We start from the raw sequence: 23,705 nt of genomic DNA, 5'->3' as shown, positions 1-23,705 counted from the left end.
GGCTCGTCTGATATTGTTCCATGGTGATTCACAAGCACTTCTCTGCCTGGCTTTCTGTTCTGCTGTGTGATGCTTGGCAGCGAGCTGCACAGTTAGAGCTGTGCAGAGAGCAAACTAGGAAACTAGGGCCCTGGATGGAGACCTTCCTTTTCATTTTTTTTCTTTTTTTTTCTTTTTTTTCTTTTTCTCTTTTTTTTCTTTTTTTTCTTTTTGCCTTTTTGGCAAGCAAGCTCCTGCCTCAGAAAGGCAACTCTAGAAAGTTACAGAACAGGCAAGGTCTGGACAGAATCAGCGAGTACTTAGTGTTGTTGGAAAACAGTCAGATTGCCATGTGATAGCCATGTGATCCCTTTCCTAACATGCATAATTTCTCTTAGTAACAACAATAGGCAGTGCCTTGCATACTGCTTTCCAAATACTGATTAAGGCCAACAATACTTCTCTGGATTGTAGCATACCCTTTGCACCTGCAAAAGCTGAACTATGGAAAGTTAACTTCAGGCCACGTTTAATAAAAGCCTTACCTTAGTGTCACAGTAATGAACCTGTAGACATCCTGCCCAGCAGGGTGACCTAGAGCACCTATTTTAAGCGTTCAGGCATCCAAAATGGTCAAAACAAGAGCACTGAATTTCTGAGTGACTCAGAACCTGTAAGTGTACGTGTATGGTCCAGGGAGATGGGGTGTTCGTGCAGGGCAATTAGGTGTTCCTGTGTCCCGAGTGACAAACTCCTGAGAGCCCGCCAGCTGGAAATACCAAGTCCAGAGATATATCTGAATAGGCACCTACCTCCTGGCTTGGTCCCCTCAGAAGCTGGTTGACATGGCAGAGAAGCCTTTCCTAGAAATCAGCAGAAGTTCTTGCTAGAGGTGCACAAGGCTTTCACTGCCTGACACAGCATCCACTTGAGGGAGAGGTGATGCAAACCCATTCAGGAAGGTGCAAGCAGGAGATGTAGGTTGACTTGATTACTATCGCAGTGCCCATGGTGTACTCCTGCCTCTCTGGGGAGGGTTTCTGCTGCCACTGTTACTGTCACTATGCGCAACCTCTATTTTAAAGCACTTGGTCAGGAAAAGTCAGCACGCCTGGTAGGTTTGCCTAGCCAGGGCTTCTTCAAGTAGGCAAACAAAAAGGAGGGAATTCCCAATTTTCCATTTCTGTGCTTTTTAAACAGTAAAAGTCAATACTGAAAGCTATTTAGACTCTGGCTGACCAAATCTCATACCCAGAGGTTCCATACAGGCCAACAGTTGCAGGTGTTAGAGAAGAGAGGTGACAATCTTTGCGACAGAAAACTCAAGAGGGGACAGGAACCCTCCCTGCACTTTTGGAGCTCTTCAAGCCTCCTAGCCAGCTGAAGAGCATCCTTCTCACTTCTGAATTGCAGCAGAGAACAGAAAACACTTACAGACTTCTTCAAGAAAAGACAAAAGGAAGCAAGGAGGATTGTCACCAGCAGTAGATCACTCCCTGCTTCCAGCTCCAGCTTGTGAGAGAGAGAGAAGGGATCTCCCCTGCACTTTGGGCAGATCTTGACTGCTTCTTTCCCATGCACACCTGGTACCTGGCACCACACACTGCTGTGACGTTCCTGGCATCATTGCTCTCAGGAGAGCTTTTTGTACTTGCTCCGTAATCAGATCCAAGTCTGCTAAATATATTAATCTGATTGTAACCATTTTATCCAGTGGAGGAAAAGAAATAACAAATTTAAGTTTACAATCTGACTACTATTCCAAAAACCAGAGCATTGTGGAGAGTAAATAGAGAGAAGCAACAAAACAGGAGTCAGAGGAATTTGAGTCTTCCATGGTCACTGATGTAGTAAATCAGCACTGCAGTTTAACACAGCCAAATGTAGTGTAAAGCAATATGTCTGAGGGAAAGGACTGAACTTGAAAGCACGTATTTAAATGTGACATTCATGCACTACGCTAGCCAGGAAAAGGAGGCTGATTTCATTAAAGAAAAATAAATCTCTGAAGACTATACAGTCCATGTACGCATTAATAAAGAAGGGGGGGGGGGGGGGGGGAAGGAATCCAAGCATAATTTTAGGCTATTTCAGAGGGGAATCACAGTGACTAGTAAAATAAAAGGAGCACAGGATGTATATTATTAAGCTAGAGAAATTAAGTGCAGATGGGAAACTTACAGGTATACTGTAAGAGTATCTTACAGGTAGTGTGTCAGGTGCTACTGAGGATGAGGTATGGTTTTCACCTGTTGTTATCTCTGTCCTTAATACAGTGACTGATGACCAAAAAGCAAACTCAGATTTAATTAGCAAGCTCTCTGTGTATACTTAAGTTAAGGTAGCACCCGCATATTTAAATTATGGTAACTCATCCTTCTTAGCTTTCCACTGCACCAGCCCCTGTAGAAAAAACCCTCACTTCAAAGTAAGACTGTCAAAGAGGAGAGAGCACAGAGTGGTGGTCTTTCTATTGCCAGTGGTCAGTGGAGGAGGACAACACTGAAATATTGTGGTCACAGGGGAAATCAGAAGGGCATATCGAGGGTTTTTTTGCAACCACAGAAAGCCTCTCAGAACCCTCTCCAAACTGCAGGTACAAAAATGTGCTTGCTCCAGTGAAAACCAGCTGCTGCTGGTGGAAGGGGACAGACTGCTGTATGATCCTCAGGGTAAGAACAAACTCTGGCCAAGGACAGTGGAGGGCAACTCCTTGTTTTTAACAACACTGCAGTTCTGCAATGCTGCAGATGGCCTGGGTGCATTCAGACTCACTCCCAGTAAACTGCTGGGAACTTGCAACAGGAAGATGAGGTCCAAGCACCTTGAGCCAGGATTCCCACCAATGGCTCTGTAGAAATCAGGTATCTCAGGGTGAACACCCCAATGCTGACCCTCCTCAGAGACCAAGGTTATTCTCAGCAGGGAAAGAAAACCTTCCACAGTTACCAGGTTAAGCTGACCAAGAACTAACAAGAACTGGAGAAGCAACAGGAATGGCCTCCTCCACTCTGCCTCCTGAGAAAAATCTGGCTTTTATTACAAAATTCCAGCCTCAAGCTTCCTCCCACAGGATAGACCAAGGAGGCCCAGACTTGTATGAATTAACCAAAAATAACACTTCCAGGGAGGGAGAGGATGATTGAGGAGATTGCTGATGGGATACAGAGGCCTCTCACCTCCTTCTCACCAGTTCAACTCCAGAAGAAGTCAGGAGTAAGGAGGAAAAGCCTCTGGCTTCGAGCTGTTCGGTGCTCTTAGCCTATTTACTGGGAAGCAAGTGACTCTGCCATGACCACCAACATGTCAGGCAGCCCCAAGCAGTGGACAGAAGAGAAAAAACTGTCCTTCCAGCCTCAGCATTAATCCATTTTAAACAGCTGTGAGTCACATGGTGGCAAGGCTCAGACTGATAGTGAGCTTCAGTCTCCAGCAGCAAATATGTTTAAAAATAGCCAAAGCAAACGGGATACAGTTTGGAGAGGGAAGGAGGCATCTTTTTGGCTGTGTTTGGCCAGCAGCAGGAATATCATCTGGTTGATCCTGACCATCTCCGCTACACATCTCTACTGCTATGGCAATGTCCCATAAACAGAGCAGGGATCAACAGCTCCCTGGAGCAAGGAGACAAGGGCTGTCTTCAGGTAGTGGCACTGCATTAGAAGAAGGAAAACAAGAGATGTGCAGGTGAGCTGAAGACTCATTGAAGCATGTAAATGTTACCTTAATTTGTCCAGCAGCACTTAAATACCACAAGAACTGGAGCTACACAAGAGCAAAGCAGATGAACACAGTGTGTCTGATTCAGCCTAGGGGGACAGCCAGGACCAGGCTGGGAAGCACCCACAAACGTTAATGAGCCAAGGCTACCCCTAATGCTGCTGTGATTTTCCAGGTGAGCCCCAGCAGAAACTGAAGCAGATGGACAGCAACATGCTGCCGGGCATCAGCAGAGCATCTCTGAAGCAACCTCGGGCAGGACAGGAAGCACCACATCAAGCTCAAGCACTGAAGGAGGGAAAAGCAGCTCAGAGAAAATGACCAGCGGAACCTAAGCCGCCACTATTGATGACAGATCTCTCCTGGAGATCTCAGTCACCACCATGAGCCTGTGGAGTATCAAAGGGTCTGGCTCGGAGACTAGAAGTAGCAGAGACTTGCACCCCTAAGCTGGTACAAAGTGAGGCTTATTTGACCTGCCCTTGTGCAAGATAGAGAAAGGGGGAAGGGAAGCATGTGCTCACTCCACCTTCGTGCAGAGAGTCTTCTCTACCTGAGACCTCTTACAATACTGGTTCCCCCACTGCAGTGAAGTGGCTGCAAAGAGAGGCTTTACTCAAGGTAGTACTTTGGTGATGTAATTTAAGACAACAGGATTAAACTGAAACAGACAATTTATGTTGTGCAACAGGAAATATTTCCAGACAGTAAAGTCAGTTAGGCTCCAGAGCATTTTCCCAAGGTAAGCAGCAGAACTGGAATCTCCATCCCTTGACTCATCTATCAAGGGTACGTGAGCACTGAAATTGTGGTGTGGAGAATACGCTCGCACAAGGAGAGAGACGGGACAGGGATCCTGGTCTTTGCTTTTACAGCAGTTCTATGTAAAAGCAGGAACCCACCAAAGGTTCCATTAACAGAACAAAAAGCTAAGGGCAAGCAAGAAAGCAAAAAAGCAAGAAAGGTCTTGGCGGTACACAAGACCCTTCAGTTCCCATCATGATCTCACCCCGAGTAGGCTTCTCTTGTCTTGCTTTCTCCTTTGCAAGTTGCAGAAAAAAGCAGATACGATGCTGTAAATCAGGAATAATTTCGCTGAAATCAGTGGTGTGTTGTCAGCTTAAAATGAAGTGGGTTCACATTTAGATATGAAATAATTAAGTGTGAGATTATGTTCATCCCCCACCATAGCACCCATAGGTGAAGTTTTAAGGTACTTTAGAAACAGACTACCCAAAACTTCATTTGAGACAGAGGCTCATGTCTCAACACCTACATATGAGGACGGATTTCTGAAGGACTTCAGGGCCTATCCACCCTTCAAGCACCCAAAAGCAGCACCTGAAGCACGGTTAGCCCCTGGTCACCTTAGACAGCAATTCACATCAGAGGTGAGTTGTCTGTTGGACTTGTGCAAAAATGTTAGTCTGTCACTCCATTTCCCTTCGTATTAAGAAATACAGAGCACAGTTACAGGTAAATACTGTTTCTTCAGCTCCTTAGAAGCGATGGGAGTGACTCCTGCTACAGCTTCTCTCCTCCCTCTGTTATATGAGCTCATTAGCCTCTTGGCTACGTCTCTGCTAGTAAACTAAACCATGCCAGAGCCCATTCTTCAGCCCTGAAGCCAACTGGCACAGCCTGACGCCTACATATTATTAAACTCTCTTATGGTCTGAAACAACGTGGCCGTATCCAAACTGCCTTCCTGGAGTGTCTTGGCCCATCCTAACTCCCAGCAACACCCAGAAGTTGTCTCAGACCAACCCATGTGTATCACCAGTGTTGTAGCACAGTGCATCAAGACCAGCTCACTAGCACAGGTACAAGCCAGCTGTGGGGAGTGCTGAAAGTGAAGAATATTTTTTGAAAAATCAGTGAGGAGTAGCACAGTACTCAGAAAGAGTCTGGGAGATGGAAGACCCAAAAAAGTATTTCCAGCTCAACTTAATTTAAAAAAAAAAATGTGGCTTTCGTATAGGAACTGTGAAAGGAGCTTCGAGCTTTTACCTAGAAACTGACTCCAGGCAAAGTTGTCAGCAACATCTCTGGGGTCCCTATTGCTTATGGCAGCAAGTTAAGGGATGCCAAGGCTGGACAGGGAGCTTGAACTTTTCCCGTCCATAGGAGGTGATGTGCGAAGGACTGATGTGCTCAGGGTGTGCCCAAAGGCCCCTTCCTACATTCCCCGTCTGGTACCTTCTTCCACTGCATTCCCCATGGGAAGGGGGGGGCAGAGAGGACTCTACTGCAAAACTAACACAAAATGAGGGAAGTTGAGGAAGCAACATTAACGGAGCAGTGACTTGGAGGTAAACACACTGCACACAAAGCCTTAGCATCATTTTTCCCAGGGCCAACTCCCAGGCTTTTTTTCTCCCCACTTACAATTAGCTGGTAAATACTGTACATATAATTGACCTTTCTAAATGCTCTGAGTAGCTAGAGGTGTTAGGAACTAATCCTGCCTGTGAAGACCCTGGGGTTGTGCAGCGCTGACTCTGTCTGCAGATGTATAATGCTCTGCAAGCGCTTTTTTCCCCTCACTTACTGACATGTTGAAATTTACTGCCCTGTGTCAGTGAGTTCAAGAAAGCCTTTTAACTCTGAAAGCTCTGGGAACCGGCTCCAGCACATGCTTCAGGATTTCTCCATCAGTTTGTTACGCCGTGTTTGTCCAAGAAAGAGTCAAGACTGAACCAGTCAGGAATGACAGAAATAGTACATGAAGTCACAGTTGCTCTACTTTAAAGCACAAATATTTGTGTCATTTTCCTACCAAATAAATAAATATGTGTTTAGCGAACAAATAAGGAAATGTCAGAGGAAAGGCATTACAGGCAGGTTTTTTCAGATGCCAGCTGATTTGTGCCCGCTCCTCCAAGTGAGTGTAATACAGATTCCCGCAAGTATCAGTTCTTTCTGATCAGGAAAGCAATCACCGGGACCGTACACATCCACAAACCCCTTGAACACTACAGCAAGGAAGCCTTAGGAAAAACCTGTAAACACTAGACTGAGGCTGACAGAAGCACATAAGTGAAAATGCTGAGCACCCCCTGCTCTGTCCCTCACCTCCGTTCACTGCCTTCCCGGCTTCTGTACAGCCCCACGCTTGTTTCTCCCTCCCTTAAATAGCTCTTTTTCCCATCAGTCATATCAAGCCACCGGCATCCGCAAAACAGCATCAATGTCAGCCCTCGCAGATACTGACCTCTCTTATAGAGTGAGACCCATGCCGGGCTCCCACACGACCGGCGCTCCTCAGCTGATCTCCCTTCCCGTCCCTCCCGCACGCCGCAGGACCGCACCGCAGCCCCTCGCCCACCCACCACCCAAACACGCAGCACCGGCATCCCGCAGCCGCCTCGCTCCCAACCACCTGCCTGGACGGGGCCACGGCCGTCGGCAGAGAAGTTTGCAAGAGAGAAGGATGTTTTTGCTCTCGCCGCCTTAGATTCGCAGCAGCCTGGGAAGTACAGCCGAGCTGCTCGGAGAGGAGAAAGTTGTTTTACCGTTTGGTTCTTTGGCGTTGCCGACAGCGGGCTGGAGCTGAGCCCGTGGGGACGGCGAGAACAGGAATGCTGCGTGACAGGCGAGAGCGTGAGGTATGCCCCAGCCCTCTCACATCCTCCCCAAAAGCCGCCAGTCGGGAGGGCGGACGCCTTGTGCGTCTGCGGGAGGAGAGGAGAGCGGAGCGGAGCGCGGGAGCGAGTGTCGAGGAGGGCAGCAACAGGAAATGACACAGAAACTTCACCAGGCTCCAATCCAAACTTGGCCCCTGACATGAAAGAAAGGGGAGGCAATTTGTTGGGGGGGGGGGGGGGGAGAAGATAAATTTTTCCCCCTCATTAACCAGCCTAAAAATCTGCTGACTGGAAAAAAACCTAACACTGTGACAAGTTTTATTAACGCAAGGAATGAATAGGGGAGTGAAAGGGGGGGATTCCCATCAGAGTTTATTTATTTGAGCAGGAGTACTGTGATGATATTAGACACTGAGAGCAAAATGTCATTTTCAGCAGCTTTCTGGCTTTTCTTAACTCCTCGAATGCTGTAGCTTGTGCCGGACTGCAGCAGGCGGGAAACAATGTTTCCCTTGCACCCCGTGGGTCAGCTGCTGCCTGCGAGAGCCTGGCTAATTCTGCCTGGGGTTTCAGGCAGTCGCTCTGAAACACAGCACTGCCCACAGCTCCCAGTGCATGGGGACAGTGGAGGAGATGGGCCAGGGCTGCTGGGGTCCTGTGCCCAGCCTGGTGTGAAGCACATGGCTCCGCACACCTCGGGGACAAGGCAGGCGGCAGCCCAAGCACTGGCGAGGCATGACGATGGCATGACTCACAGAAGCAGAAAATCACACTGGGCACGTGGTCAAACCTTTGCCTTGATGGATGCAAGATACTCCCTTAATTGAACAAAGCTGGATGGATATCTTCCAGCAAGGCAAATCCTCTGAACGCCTCTCTGCACGCTGGGTACAAGGCAACAACAGCTAGTGAACTGGGCAGCAGTTTTTAAAGCATCCTTTAGACCTAACACCTGGCATACACGCATCCTTGCAGGCAGCCCAGACCTAGCTTGACTTTAGGCTCTCTGCAAATCCCACCTGCCTTTGCAATAGGCAGCGCCATAAACCCTTTGGTAGGAGCCCACGGCACTTTCTAAGGGGTCCTCTTGTCTTCCCGATTTGGGACCCACGCCGCCACTGTAGGGTGGAAGAGATGTCCACATAACAGGTAACTATAAACTGAGGAGCAGGTCAAATGGAAACTTTTTACTTGGAAGTAGGTGAATCACCCCTCATCCTGCCCAAAGATGTCCCACCAGTCACAGTAAGCTCTAGGGACAGTTCTAGGAACCCAGGTCTAAACTCAGATTCAACTCTTTCCTGGAAAGAAAATATAAACATAGTCATTCTGGCCACAAATTTGAAAGTGGTGAGAGATTTTATTTCCTTAAAATTGAGCTTTCTCAGGGTAGAGATGGCCTCACTGAGACCTCTCCACTCCCCAAACAGTTTAACAGGAATATAATATTCCTATTAAAATAAGAATTTTAAAATATTCCTATTTAATAGGAATATCTTAAGGCCAGGTGAAATCACTCATTTGATCATTTCAAGTACCTGGTCTGATCGCCTGCATAGCTGAAGCCACAGAGCGGTGTCCCAAACCAACACCAGAACCACTATGAATTATGGCACATCCCACGCTGAACCAGAGACTTTCAATGAAGGACGGTCTACCCCAGATAAGTTATTTCTGTGGCTATCACCCTGTCAAGAAGAAAGGCTACCTTTTTAATTGGTATTTGTCTGGCCTCACTCTCTACCCTCAACCCTGGCCATCACTCATCAGACCACTCCTGGAAGCCACAGATCAGGCACGGACAGCGGACTGCAGCCCACCAAGGCACAGCCCAATCTCAGTGTACCCTCAGCACAGCAGGAATATTTCAAGGCCAGGCATAGCTGGGGTTCCTCCAGTATGTTGGTTAAAAGCACCTAGGCCATGCAGCTCCAAGTGGAAACTGGAGCCTGCTGCTCCCTCGCCACATAGGTTCCACCATACAAAACCACAGATGAGTTATCTTGTAACCTTGTCCTGAATAATTAAAATTAGCTGAGCTTTTTTAGTCTCTCACATTAAGGCAGATTTTATGGACAGACCACAAATCGTGCCTGTCACTCTTTCGAGATCCATTTCCATCGCATTAAAGCCCTTTTTGAAATGTGCCTACCAGAACTGGATGTGGTATTACAGTAACGATCTCACCTATGCTGTTCATTTTTAACACGCTTAGACTGGTATCCAGTTGCTCCATCAGAAGCATCTCTCTCTGCTGTGCCTTTGTAAATGTGGTAGCATGTTAACAAGCTGAATTAGGGATTTATTGTTATAGTATTGTTTTACTCCAAACTTCAACCTTAAATACAAAACACTGAGATTTGGCATTTATACAGTGTTCAACATAAGCTTTGATCCAAACAAGGGCTTTGACCTGCCTAACCTTTGGTGTATTTTTTTTGCTCTTGTGAATGACTTGAGCACAATCTTAAGGTATCGGTTGTCACTCCCTTAACAAGAGGTTATTTTCAATTAATCAAAGAAATATAAACAGAGCCTTGAATTGAGTTCAAATAAGCTCAGAATAGTTATGCCCTTAAAACAGATGTCTAAGGCTGTGTCTCCTTTCAGATCAGAGCTAGTGTACTGTCAAGCTGAGGTCTTGCAGATCTGTTTGCTCAACTGGCTCAAAAAACCACTATCAGCTCCAAACCCTGACATGCTCCAGCGTGGCTTATTGAAAACGGGGCAGCCCGTAATGCAGATTAGGGGACCCAGGCCAAAATCAGGTTTGCAGGGTCTTTGTAGATTAGAAAGAACAGTAGAAAGGAATTAGATAGCACCATACTATTTCAAAATAAGGATAATCCTGTATCAAGTCTAGCATACTATACCTGCTTTCCCATGGTTCTGATCCTGACAAGGTAAAATAATAAAAACAGAAGATGAAGAGGCTGTTGGTACACCTTGTAATGAACTAAACAGGGTCAGAGCTGGTGTTTGGCCCTGTGGCCAGCGGGCACAGTCCAGCCACATGCACATTGGTGGCTGAACACCTTTAACCTCCAAAAGAGAACGACCCTATCCAGACTGCTTGTTGGGAACAAGCTCTTGCCAATGCTAATGTTCAAGCCGTGCCAGAGAGCTGCCACTGGACTGGGATAAAGATGGACCACAGTAAAATTTAGCACCATGGATAAAAGTTGTCCAGTGAAGGGCCCTGGCACTATTTAATTAACTTAACCAATTAATTAAAATATAGCTAGTCTCAAAATGACAAGTTCTCCAAAAGCCCCACAAGACTTTTTCTTCATCCCAAAGCCTTGGATAAATGCAGGCTTGCCCCTGTGAGCCTCAGACTTTTCCACACAGCTTTAACGTCCTTAATTCTTGCACTTTGAATGCTGATTTTTGTCCATAAACTGTCCAAGGCAAGGAGCACACCTACCCCTAGAGCTTTCCCTTTGCAGTTCAAAGCACAAGTGCAGCTCCTTAAATCCATGGGGTAGGATGTAGCTCCACTCAGCTTAGCGACTCCAAAGGTAGATGTGAACTAAATACCCATGCTGTCTCTCTGCAGTTAATAAAGAGAGACTGGCACTTGTGGAGGATAATTTGTCTTATCCAAACATAGTTTAAGACAGGTGAGATTAATCACCTCCGGAACTGCCCCTCCTGCTCCAGGGATTATGGAGGGAATTTAGCTAACTCTTTCAATCTCTGCACCTAATTTTTCAGTGTCTAACATGGGGTCCAAAAGCAAGATATGTGTTTGCCTGGCATAACAGTGCACAGATTAGTTCATATCTATTAAATAAATATGATAATAGTGTCGTCATGGCTTTTGATGCCAGAAACAAGTAATCTTGTGTAGCCTCTGAACGAGGTACACTGATTAGGCCATTAGGTTTCATGCAGTTACCACTGGAGCCCGATAAATGGTGCGCACTAAAGTGTATCTTCTTAGCAGGGCATCCACTCTGGATTACAAGGTATCAAGAGAGGGGAGGAGCCACTATGTCTTTCATTAGTTCATTATTCTGAGAGCAATAAATGAGTTTTCAATGTGAATTAATTTGGGGTAGCTGCCTGTACTTGGTTTTGTTGTACGTTTATGTATATAATAAAATATCTCTTTGCTAGGTGCTATTTTCTCTCTCTGAAATTACTTACTCATTATAATCAGTCAGCTTTCAAACTTCTGATAAACTAAGCTCACTCACAAACAGCACCTGCAGCAACACCTGGAAAAGGTATGGGCAGCACGTTTGAGAGCAGTCGCTTTGCAATTAGCTTCCTTGACAATGGACATCACATTTCTATTTTTACCTAAAAATAAGACTAGCAGCAGGCAAAAGGCGTGTCTCAAAAGGACAGGTTTTGCCTGTTTATTTGTGAGGATGTGCAACATGCAATCCCATTCTGATAGTCATTTACTTCTACAAGGTTTAGCTGTCTTATCCAGACAAGCAACTAATGAGATTCTAGAGAGAAGTAACACACTTTTGCATTTTGGTGCTGTATAAAGGGAATGAATAAGGGCTTTGTTTTACTTGTTTGTCTTGCCTTTTTTTTTTTTTTTCTTTCTTTTTCTCTCACAAGAACTGTCCAGAGCTCAGCTTGACATCCAATAGCATCATGGTCCACGGCAGAAACCAGTAGGACCTGTGGATGAACGACCTACACTACCCTGGAGAGGGCTAAAAGAGGGGAACCAATCTTTTTTTATCTTATTGGTAGATCTATAACTAAAACCGCAACACTAATAATGTGCCAAAATGCTGTTTTTATTATCTATACTCTCACCTTGTTTTATCATTCAGGGGAAACTGCTTCTATTTCAAAGACTATCTTAAACTGCTTACAGAAGCAGGAGTAAGGTCTGGTGATTTTAAGCAGAAGGAACAGTATTACGTAATTTTTGTTGTTGTTGTTCAATACCTTTCATTTCATGCTAGAATGTCTGAGTTCCACAACCAAAATTATAATGCCACAGAGATGGGGCCTTTTCTGGCTTCTGCAGTTTCGTAGAGATCACTGCAATTTTCACACGTTAACATTAGATTACCTGCTATTTTATAAAACAATATTTCTATACCTTTTCAGGCATGCCTGCTTGTTCTCATATTATTTTTGGTATTTATGAAGCCAGATACATAGACTTCACAGGCCAATGACCTTTAAAACTGAATGAAGATCTGTAACATTTACATCCTACGTATTTTACAGCAGAAGAAAAGCTGGTTTCAAGCTTTTCCCCTCTCCCTGTCCCTCCACCCCCTCAAACAAATAAGAATTGTTTCTCTAAAGTCCTTCCCTCTCCAGAAAAATCTGACCTACAAATGGCTTTCTCATAACTCAGCAGACTAGTTTAGTCCTCAGATGGATTTATCATTAACCACATAAGCACATGTTGTCCATTCTGTCCAACCTAATGAATGTGCTATAAATAAAATATCTCTAAAAGCAGGTTTCACCATACTGTTGCTGCAAGTCCTTATAACTCCCAAACCCACTTACGTTAGAAACATTAATCACTTGATTATAATTCAAAGCATCAGCTCTCTACAGCTGAAACTCTCTAGAACTTGACTTTGGCTAGACCTCTAACCTCAACTTATCACTTTCAGGCATACTCCACATTTTCTTCTCCAGTCTGTCACTAATGTAGAAAAGACGTGGGAAGTCACTTTTGAAAGGTATTTTTAACCTAGGAGTGTCTCATTAAAAGGAGAATTTAGTATGGAAACTCTAAAACAAAACCTTTCCCATTTTACTTGGCATAGCAATCTGAAAATACCAGAGGTGCATTTCACCACAACCCGTGTCATTTAAAACCCAAGCAATGTAAAGAAAAAGGAAATTCTTTTAGAAAAGACTCTGTGAGTGTAATTCCCACCTATGCCACAAACATATTATATGATTATAGGATTATCTGTAGGGCTTTGTATTCTCCATCTTGAATGAAGGAAGCTGAATCAAACCATCTATTAATTCTGCCTTGCCTGCTCATTCATTAAGAGTATACATGGACGGTTTGGGTTGTTTTCTACTTATTTCAGCTGACAATACAGAGATCATGTTCCACCTTGACCAAAGTTTTTAAAAGACCAGAGAAACAAAAGATTAATTGTAGGAAATTATTTTTAAACATCATATGCTTTAGTCTGGAAATAGAAAGTCAAAGATAAAACTCCCAAAAGGAAAACCACAGCTAATGAGAGCCTGAGAGGAAATGATCACACATTCTCAGTTCTTCTGATGGATGTTCTTCTAGCCTTATTAATCAGAAGTTTGTGATGGCAATAAATCACTGAAGTATGATAACAGATGAAGGTGAGTTTAAATGTAAAATGATCCATGGTGAAGGATTACAATAAAGGAGGAAAAGGAGGGGGAGCCAAATACAGTTTTATAAACTGCATCCTCAGCTTGTGAGGACTTGTAGCTAATAAATGTCATTCCTTTTCTACATTATCTAGGAGATTAAGAATGTTTCTCAATGTATAACTGCTGGGAAGCCTCTGTAGCACTTTCTCCAATTACTCCAGGAGGTTTACATTACATCAATTGCTTTATTTTTCCATCAATTATGATTTCATTTACAAAGAGGAACTTAAAAGTACCTTTCTTCTTTTAACCTCTTTTGGAGGAAGTAGGCTCCAGCAGCAGAAAAGGAGAATCCAGGCAAAACACTGATGGTTTCGACCGGCCAGGGTTTGTCAGATTCTGCTTTGTGATTCCAGCAAGCTTTCTAGTATGACCTTATCCTGCCTGAATGATCCTGTGTCACAGAGGTGTCAGCAAGGTCTCTACACCTCCAATTAGTCTATACACAGAGCTATTGCTTTCTAAATTCAGCAAAACCACCCAGCTATTAATCTACATGTATCGCAGTTTTCAAGGAAAGCATTTCCCAGAGCACTTCAGAAGTAAATAGATGCATTTGAGATGCTGTTACTGATGAACCAGTTCCATTCTCTGCCTTCTACTAGTGGTTTTTATACTGCAGAAGACAGCCCTGGTCATCTGAAGCAAACCAAAGCCATGCTTATATACAGCAAATTCAAAATGAGAGGTTATTAAAATGAGGCAGTTTGCCAATAAGGCAAAATTTGCCTTGACCAGTGAAAGCCAGAGGCATACCAGACACCTGAGAGAGAAAGGACAAAAGTACACTGGATGCCTCTGAGGATGCTTTCAACTGATATACAAATTTAGGTGCTTCCCACATAGGTTTTAAATCAGTTTTGCCACAAGACAGAGATCTCCAAGCTGGTGCCCTATGAAGCTGGCAATGCTGCCTCATCCTGCAGGACAGCACTCAGTAGGTAAATGCATCACCTTGGTCCAGATGCTGCAAAGCTATGCAGGGGACATTGCTTTTTTTATCTAATAAGCCCTACCAACAGAGCACACTAGCTTGGATCCACTGTAGGTATTGTCTTACTCCATGTGGAGCCAGCCCAAACACCTCCATAGCATATTCTGTTCTGCAGTAACATAAATTGAGGATTATACTTGAGTTTCACTATAGTTCCCAGAGCTTCCCTTGCTGGGACTGTGGCTGAGGTGTCTCCAGCACCATCTACCCAAATGCTCGCAATTCCTGGTTGCAGCAGCTAACAGGGAGATCGATCAGCTGCAGAGTCAAAGGGACAGCCTTTGAAGTGATGAGATATTCCTATAGAAAATAAGGACAATTTACCTCTCTAATGATGGCATGGCACTGCATGGAATAGTGGGAATAGCATTTCTGTTATTTTAGTACATGCCAAGTTTTCTAGATCTAGCTGTGTTTAAAGGGAAGTAGGGAAAACAAATGAGAATGGACATTAAATTACAGCATTCTCCTCCAGGCTTTCTAAGCCATCATGAGCAAGAACAGGAGACAACTACATGTTAACGTAAATTCTAAGCTGAGATGTGCAATTTTACCCCTATAGAAACTGAAAGAGCAGAGAAGAGGAAAAACTAAGAACAAGACAACAAGGAAAAAAAAAAGAGAAATAAAAAAAAAGAAAGCTATAGAAATAAGCTCTAGCATCTCAGAAAAAGAAAGCAGAATACCTGGTGTCCAGTGTTGGAATGTGAGGTCTGCTGTGAATGGATGCATGAATCTGGGGCATGGAAATGAATCAGAATTACTGTCCCAGGGAACACACTCCACTGGAGCAGTCTAATTCAACTCAGGGGGATATGTAAGACTTACAGATCCGATTCTTGCCATACGATTCTTGCCAGATGTCTGGCTATAGACAACTGATCACTAGCAGACCCTCTTAAGATAGTCTTCAGCTAAGACACACCACTTCTACCCTGAGAGCACTTAATTCTTAAAATGCAAAGAATCGAGTGCTTGCAATCAGCATAGGAATAACCTTAAATTACACCTTCATGCTACAAAGCCTCTGCTCTTGAAATATGGAAGCAGCTCATAGAAATAAAGGGGTATCCAGACCCTCTTTCCATTGCTCTTCAAGGAAGTATGGTATAGATTTCTGGCTCTGGATTCAGGCCTGGAAGCACATCTGGAAGTGTCTATCCTTGCATACATTAGATTTGTGCTACAGTCAAGAAATCATGACTCCTACAAATATCATGGATGATGAAGAAGACTCCTGGCCTGAAACTAAATATTATTGTTTATTACGTTACATTGAGACAGACTCCTTAAAACCTGCTGATCCACAGCCATGAACTGTCAGCTGCAGAGCCTTGGACTGCCATAGTTCCTGTGAAGTCAACTGTCTGAAAATCCGCCCCTGAGCTAAGACATCAAAATCTTCTCAAACCACATGGTCCTTCTGCATTTGGCACAACAGCAAAAAATTACACCTATCAATGAGGAGTCACCTCATTGTAATATTCAACCAGGATCCTTTACCTGCAAGAGGGAAGGAATTGCAACATGAGAAAAGAGGGAGTCTTTGACAACTCTCTGCGAGACAAAAGAACAACCACAGCCCTTCTCAGCAAACTCACCTGGCACAGTAGGCATGGATAAAACACTGCTGTCTTCCAGAGCCAGTGTTGTGACGATTGTGGAAAAAAAAAAAATCCTCCTTCCTGGCATGGCATTTGTTGAACTGAATAGATAGAAAGACCTTTAAACCTGGAGGTGGAGCTACCTCTGGTCACAGGAACAACCCCATCTCCAGCAGCAGCACTGCTGCTAGGAGGCATTACATAAATGAGTTCATGTCGGGTCATAGTCAGAAGATGGTCAGAGGCAGGAACACTCCGGTAGGCATTATTTTTCCACAGCACAGCCAAAAGCAGGCATTTTTTTAAAAGCAGTAAAACACCACTGTGGTTGCAGACACCATTCGTTAATAGCAGAATGGCTTCGCAGTCAGTTTGCACCAGTGACTCCAGCACCACTTTTGCTGCACTGAGTTGGTGAAAGTGACATAAATTTTCAGCGAACAGTCACTTAAATTAAGGCACACAACCCACTGGGAGACCTTCTGTGGAAACCTCCATGTTCCTGAGGCCAAAGATCTGTTCCCAGATCCAAACCCACTCAGTAGCTGTTTAACCACAAGCACGTCCCAAGTGTTAGAGAATAAAATGAGATCAAGGATCCTGTTCTTAAAAATTAAATAGGGTAATAATACTCAGAGGAGCCAGGAAAGCCTTCATCCTGCTTACATATTGCTCCTGATGCTTTCTAATTTCTTACAGTGATTACAGAGAAAGAAACAGAGAGTCCCATGAAAGTGCAGGCTTTGTGAGGGGCTCAGCAAGAAGAGTGTTTGCTCCGTCAGGAGCCTGCAAGGCAGCAGCAGGGGTTCCCAAACCATTCAGGGCATCCCAAGCCCAGAACTGGAAATTCTCATAGTCCTGGAAATGAGCAAGAAAATTGTACCGTGGCACCAAAAAGGGCTTCACAAATAGGAAACTCTGGGAACTGCTGCTCTTGAGGGTTTTAATTAGATAATTGACTGTATTCAAAATCTCAGTGTTGCATTTCTGCCCTTCAGAAGGTGATGAATTTGAGCAAGGCGCTTAACACATAGCAAGTTGCCAGAAAAAAAAATAGGACAAATAAAACCTATCTGACCTCCCTGAAGCTTATAAATTCTGCCCGACTTGTTATCAGGTGGGAAACCCTTCCCAGTAACTACAGCATGCATCAAAACTGGTCACTGCCAAGAAGCATGGTCATGCTCTGTGAGAAATATCATGTATGTCTCTGTTTATAATAGAGCTCTTTTTGGGTTTTAGCCATTAACCATTGGCTTATCTGTATACACAGAACTCAGCCTTGCTGAGGTGTTCTGGACTCTGAGCTAAGACTCCTAAATCAAATATCCCTTCTTCCTGACTTCTGCTGTGGTAACACTTCAACATGAAATCCCCAGTGCCTCAGAGAAGGATTCTTTCTTTCCAATGTGCAGTGGTACAGCTGACTATGAATGCTGATGCTAAGCTCCCATATACTGCGATTTCTGAATAATGCCTTTCAGGTGGGGTGGCTAGATGAATACAACTATGGGACAGATATGGACGTGGAGATATTGTGATACAAGAAACTCAGCCAACTGAGAACATCACTGCACTCCCCTCTACCATCTAGTCCAGCTTCCTGAAGGATTCTGAAATTAATTCTGTGCCCTGATCCTCACCTTCATTGCCTGGACCCAGGACACCTCCAAGAATACTGAAGGTCCAGAAGAAGACAATGGTAAGCAATATGATCCTCTGGCTCAATGGAAAGAGAAATAAGGATCTCATCAAAATGGGGGAATGCATTCCTTTAGGAACTGCAGACTACTTCAAATCTTATCCCCTTTCACTAAAAGTTCATGGTGCAATTCTTCAGCATCTCCTGTGTGAAATAAAATACGTAAGAAGATACACATTTCACAGAAATCAAACTGCCTTAAAACCCTATCAAAATAATATGCTGCACTTCAAATGCTCCTCCCCAGAGGGGAGGCTGTGAAAACAATAGTTGAAAGATGTATAATAACTTTTCTTAGTGCACTACTGGAAGATGTTCAAATGCTTGTCTAATGAGTACAGGAATAGGACAGAAAATAAAATAGTTCAGTTCAAGCTAGGTCAGGTGATCTTCCCAAAGATTCCTCCTATCTGTTTTCTGAAGAAGCACAAAACCCAAGAGATTCAGAATACAAACTGCTACTCAGAAGGGAGCATGATACAATAATAAAAACCAACAGTCACATTTAGAATAATATCAAAAATGAAAACCCTTAGTGAAATGCAGTAGCAGTTTCTATGAATGCCCCCCAGCTCACTGCAACACAATGCTTTTCTGTAACTCCTGGAAGATTTTAGAAGGTGGTAAATAAGTTGATGCTCTCTGCACACTACATGCACTGAAAAGGGGTAAATAGGCCTGTGATCATAGGCTTGTCTGCTTCACATCAATCCCAGGCAAAACCACAGAACAGCTATGATGGGACTCAACAAATAAATAATTAATGTCCATCAACAATGGTTAATGGAAAAGGGATCTTGGGAATTTAATCCAGTCTCACATTTTGATGAGCCTAAAAATGAGACGGATAAAAGTACTAGGGTTGATGCTTCTGAAAAGCACCAGACTTCAGTTATTGAGTAATAAACTTGACTGGTTTGAAATCAGCATAGTCCAGTGTAGATGAATTGGAGACCAGCTAACTGACACCCTTCCAAATGAAATAGTAAACTCCAGCTGGTCACTCAGTGAGTGATCCTGCCTTACTAGTTGCTATTTAATATTTTTACAGCTGACATGGAAGAAAAAGTTAAATTATTACTTAGTAAATTTGTGAAAGTTTGGGGAAGTGGTATGGAATGAAGACTATAATAAATCAAAGCAATCCAGAAAGCAATCCAGTAAACTGCACACAAGCCAACAGTATGAATTTCAGTACAGACATATGCAAAGTCCTGAATGCAAGATCAAACAGTGGAGATCTTGCTTCTCAGACATGAGAAAGGAGGCCAGAAACAAGCAAACTGAAAAAAGCCTAGCAAGTTATAGAATCTAATTGGTTTAATATGGACTACCAGTCTGACATCTTCAGCAGTGTAATGCGTGTACTCAAGATGTAGTATCAAGTAGAAGAAGCAGAGAAATTACGTGTCATCCCAGTTTGGCATTGGTGAAACTGCTGCTGCTATTTAGAGCCTATTTCAGAGTCTGCAGACACTAAGAAATGGGAAATAATTCAGGGAAAAGCCACAGGAATGAATGAAGAATTGGGAAACTTCATTCTGGGGAAAGACATGAGAAGACATACCTTTTTAATTTTACAAAGAAAAGGCTGAGAGGTTTCTTAATCATAGACTATAAGTATTTAAAGAGAGAATAAAAATTAGCTAACAAGGTTAGCCTTAAAAGATGTAGCAATGGCCAATAGCTAGAAGTTGAAACTAGACATTCAGAATAGAAATAAATCCCGTTTCTCTGACAAATTTGCAGGGTTGGGGGATATTCAGTCACTGGGAATTTTCAAATCAACTTTTTAAAACTTTTACTCCAGTTCAAACAGCAATTAATTAAAGGAGGTCTTATGGCCTTTTGGTCTCAGTAACCTATCAGTTGACAGGGCTTCAAATGCTTCTGTGGGAGGCTATTTTACAACCTAATAAATGTCATCTTTGAGAAAAGCTTCATGGGATTCTGCTTTTTTCTTTAACACACTACTCATGGGTCACACTGAGTAACTGATTCTCTTGTTTTCTGTTCTCATCAAAGGACAATTAAAATAATGGTCTTTCAGCAGTAATAGATAATAACACCTTTTCTAACACTTGGAAAGAATGATCAGATAATTAATTCTTAGTTCTTAGTCATTCCTCCTACTCCAGTCCCAAACCAATGTTCACTTAAGCACAGGAATATGTGATGAATGTTTCCTTCAGCTGAGTACTGAAGAAGGAAAAGAAGAAAACTTGGCATTTGTGACCCTCAGACTGCCATATTTTATGGTACCTCTACCCAAACTAGAAGACTCCACAGAGAAAACTGAGATTCTTGCAGGGGCTGAATTAAATGTGCTCCTACTGTGGTTAATGGTTAATATGCTCTCACTCTCTCTCCATCCTCACCTGCTTTTTGGCGGTGGCTTGTCCCTTTTGCCACTCGTGCTTTTATTTGCCTCCTAAACACAGTCCTGCCATTCAGTGTCTAAGCACCGTGCATGTTTCTTTAAGACCACAAAGCAGCAACCCCATTGTGTAAATGAAATCCATTAAGACATTCCCTGCCCCAGGAATGTAAACCAGCCTTGTCGAACTGGTGGCCTGCAAACTGAACCCAGCACAGGCAATCCCACCGTATTTCTTCCCGAGCCCCGCAGGAGACACGCACAGTGACGCAGCATCTCCTGGTGCAGCACAGCAATGCCCAATGGATGAATAACTTCCACTGGGCCTTACAGCTCGCGATGGACAGTGCCAACAAATGTATTGCAAAATGACAGCAAAATTGTTCTGCATTTTCTGTAACTCTCTCCCTGCCCCTCTTTCCAGATATGGGATGGGGTTACCTGGCCGGCTCCTTTTGCCCAGGTGTGTGCAACAAGGCAAGCTGCATTGCCCCATCCCATTTCCAAGCCAGCACCACACCCTTCTCCCCTCAGCAGGACTGTTGAACACCCACAGTCAAAGTAAAGAGGTGACAGATGACCCAGGGAACTGAATCTCCATTCTCAAAGCAATGATGATAGTCCCCAAAGGACAGTCTTGAAGTGCAACACTAAGTAAATCTCAGGCCTCTGGAAACAGGCTGGGGAACAGTAAATTTGGTAAGGAAACAGAGACCCTACAGCTCCCTATTGCTTCACCAGCCCTCTGTCTGAAAGTTACTTGCTAGAAGACTCTTGTCTAGCAAGATACTAGAGTCACATGTTCAAATTCCAGTACAATGAGACAGCATTGTTATGTGGTCAGCCAGGAGGCTATGGTAAGGAGACTCCAGTGTGGACAACACTGGGCAAACATTAGATAAGTAAGTGGGAGACGCTGAACCATAGTGGAAACCAACAGAACTTACGTTTGCTCTAAATGGTGGACTTCATGGAACTACATTTCAACATGATGCATCCACAGACAGGTGCAATCATTAGGACTCTAGGTAGGGCTCCCAGACTGAAATTTTTGGCACCTTTTCCTCTGATTCTGATTTATCCAGAATTTGCCAGATCGGAAGTTGTTAGTATTAGAGCTCTGGAAAGCATGAGCTCACCCAAGGTGAGCACCATCCCAGCACTGAGCTTGCATCATAGCCAAACATCCTTCCAAATCATTAATAAGGATCCTAAGAAAAACAGTTTAACACTGTTCCCTACTGCTCCCCTGAGGTGTCTCCCACCAAGTGTTGGCATTTATTCTTCTCTATGTGTTTCTGGTCCCTCCAGCCTGTTTTCAGTCTGTTTTATAATCTTCATCTCCAGTCAATCTAAATTAATTTTTCAGCTCAGTCTTCAGGAAACAATACATTAATTGCCTCAGTACATGATCAGACATCTTATTTACACAGATTAAATGACCACATTCTTTTCATCTACTTGGTCTGCAGTTGGATCAAAGTGATTAAGTTACGTCTGGATTTGCTTCTTACAAATCTATGCGTGTCATTCATGTTCCCTTTCAATGGTAAAGTTAACTAGTGTAGAGGGTCTGCATACTTCCTAAATACCACTAAAGGAGTTGAATTAATAACTAAAGTGTGCTCTGAGTCACACAGAGAACTCAAGAAACTCTTCTTCACCCAGGATGAGGTTTGCTTTAACTGCTTACAGATTTACTTTGTTTGGTATTTTCTCCATTATTCTGCTACAAAGGTCACCCGTTTCTTTTCCCATCATTTACATTTTGCTGTGGCAACTGTCTTGAGGTTAGCTAACATAACACATGGCTCCATGTGAGTGCATGGCACAGCAAATTCTTCTTCTTTCCTTATTTAGACTGTTTTAATTGAGATGATAGCCAAAGTTATTGGATAGTTACTTCCAGTGACTGCTATTTATTTGTAAAGACCAATACAACATATTTTCCACAGTCCTCTGGTTCCTGTTTGATTCTTCTTTTTTTCAGAGATAACTGTATGTGAGCCAGCTCCTTGACTAATTGCAATAACAACATAGCAGGCAGATCTGGTTTCCCAAGTTTTATTTCTAAGATTTTCCTGTTTCCCATATCTCTGAAACTTATCTCACAGAGGCTGTATTCTGCCCCATTCCCAATGTATTCAGTTAATGTTAGTGTCAGAAGATAGAACAGAGATTCAGTACATCCAGCAGTACCAACTTCAAGTTCTCATTCTGTGGGGCTTCCTAATGCTGTTAGGCAGTTTGAGGTCTAAAACAGGATGAAAGGAGACAAGGCGAAGTAAATATGTCACTTCCACTCAAAGCTCTGCTTATGATGCTTCCCAACTTGGTGAAAGTCAGCTAACCCACAGGAACAGCAGCAAGGTATCTGGGCACATGAAAAAGTTAGTGCCTAGAGCCAGTCATCACAAAGACCAGAACTCTTTTTTTACCACACATAACAGGGGTCATGCCAGTAATAAGAACAGGATTCTGGATCAAGTTTAATGTCTAAATCATCAACTCATTGTGATTAAAGGGGGGATCAGGGTCATGAAGACAGAGCTCTTCATTTCTTTGTGTCATTGCACTAAACATGAATGTGAATTTCCATCAGCAGAAATTAAATAGCTGTTTCAACAGAATTCTTGAAGTTTAGAGACAAAAACACACCCAAAAAAAGCCAAATATCTGAGAAGAAAAATGATGTAAACTGTAGAAAATTAAGTAGCCTCTACAATGGGCCCTACCCTTTTAAAGCAGACAGACTGCTCCAAAGAGTGATGAAGTGTACAGCTGGTTCCAGCTGCCCTGTGACTCAGACTGGCATAAATGTAATAACTGGCTGGGGCAGTTCTGGGACAGCAAAGGCCAAGTACTGCCTTGGTTCAGAAGATGTGAAACTTTCAAGTAACTGAACACGAGGCTGTTGAACATCTCTGGCACCCTACTTTGTCCTACCAGTCAACACATCTACCATGCACAAATGCAAGTGAAGCATGAGCACAGAGATGACGGTAGACAAGTATCAGCCTAACGGTCACAACTGTACCTGAAATACTTATATCTGAAAACCTCATCACTTACTTGGGTTCTGTAAATAGAACTGAGCACATCTGAAGATATGGTGATGATCTTCAAAATGATCAGTCCTTTAGGGACCTTCAGGCTTGGGCTGTGGATCATAAGAGAGGATCTCAAAGAGACAGAGTTGTAGAGTCCAGCAGTGATTGTTTGATGAGATGAGAAAAGCAAGACAAAAAAGATCAAAATGGACTAAATAAGTCTCTTGATATCAGCATCTGTGAGTCTTTTGCTATCAGCATTGTGACAGTAAATTATTTGCCTCTGTTGTCTTCACTAAGACCGACTGAAATGAGAAACAGCA

At 43.4% G+C, this 23,705-nt stretch overlaps 1 protein-coding gene across 4 annotated transcripts in view; it reads right to left on the bottom strand.

Annotated features, from left to right (window-relative positions):
* The window catches only part of EVA1A (eva-1 homolog A, regulator of programmed cell death), a 222,537-nt gene that overhangs the window by 62,252 nt on the left and 136,580 nt on the right, over positions 1–23,705 (bottom strand). The window contains exon 1 of one of the 4 annotated variants that reach the window (XM_064448164.1): positions 7,215–7,421. The exons of the other annotated variants lie outside the window; for them this stretch is intronic. The gene's annotated coding sequence lies outside the window, so the exon portion shown is untranslated. Of the gene's footprint in view, positions 1–7,214; positions 7,422–23,705 lie in introns of those variants that run through there. 4 annotated transcript variants of the gene reach the window in all.

This window comes from Phalacrocorax carbo, chromosome 3 (genome assembly GCF_963921805.1).
Source record: "Phalacrocorax carbo chromosome 3, bPhaCar2.1, whole genome shotgun sequence".
NCBI lineage: Eukaryota > Metazoa > Chordata > Aves > Suliformes > Phalacrocoracidae > Phalacrocorax > Phalacrocorax carbo.
The sequence above is the reverse complement of the archived record's forward strand: the minus strand, read 5'-3'. Positions and strand labels throughout refer to the sequence as shown.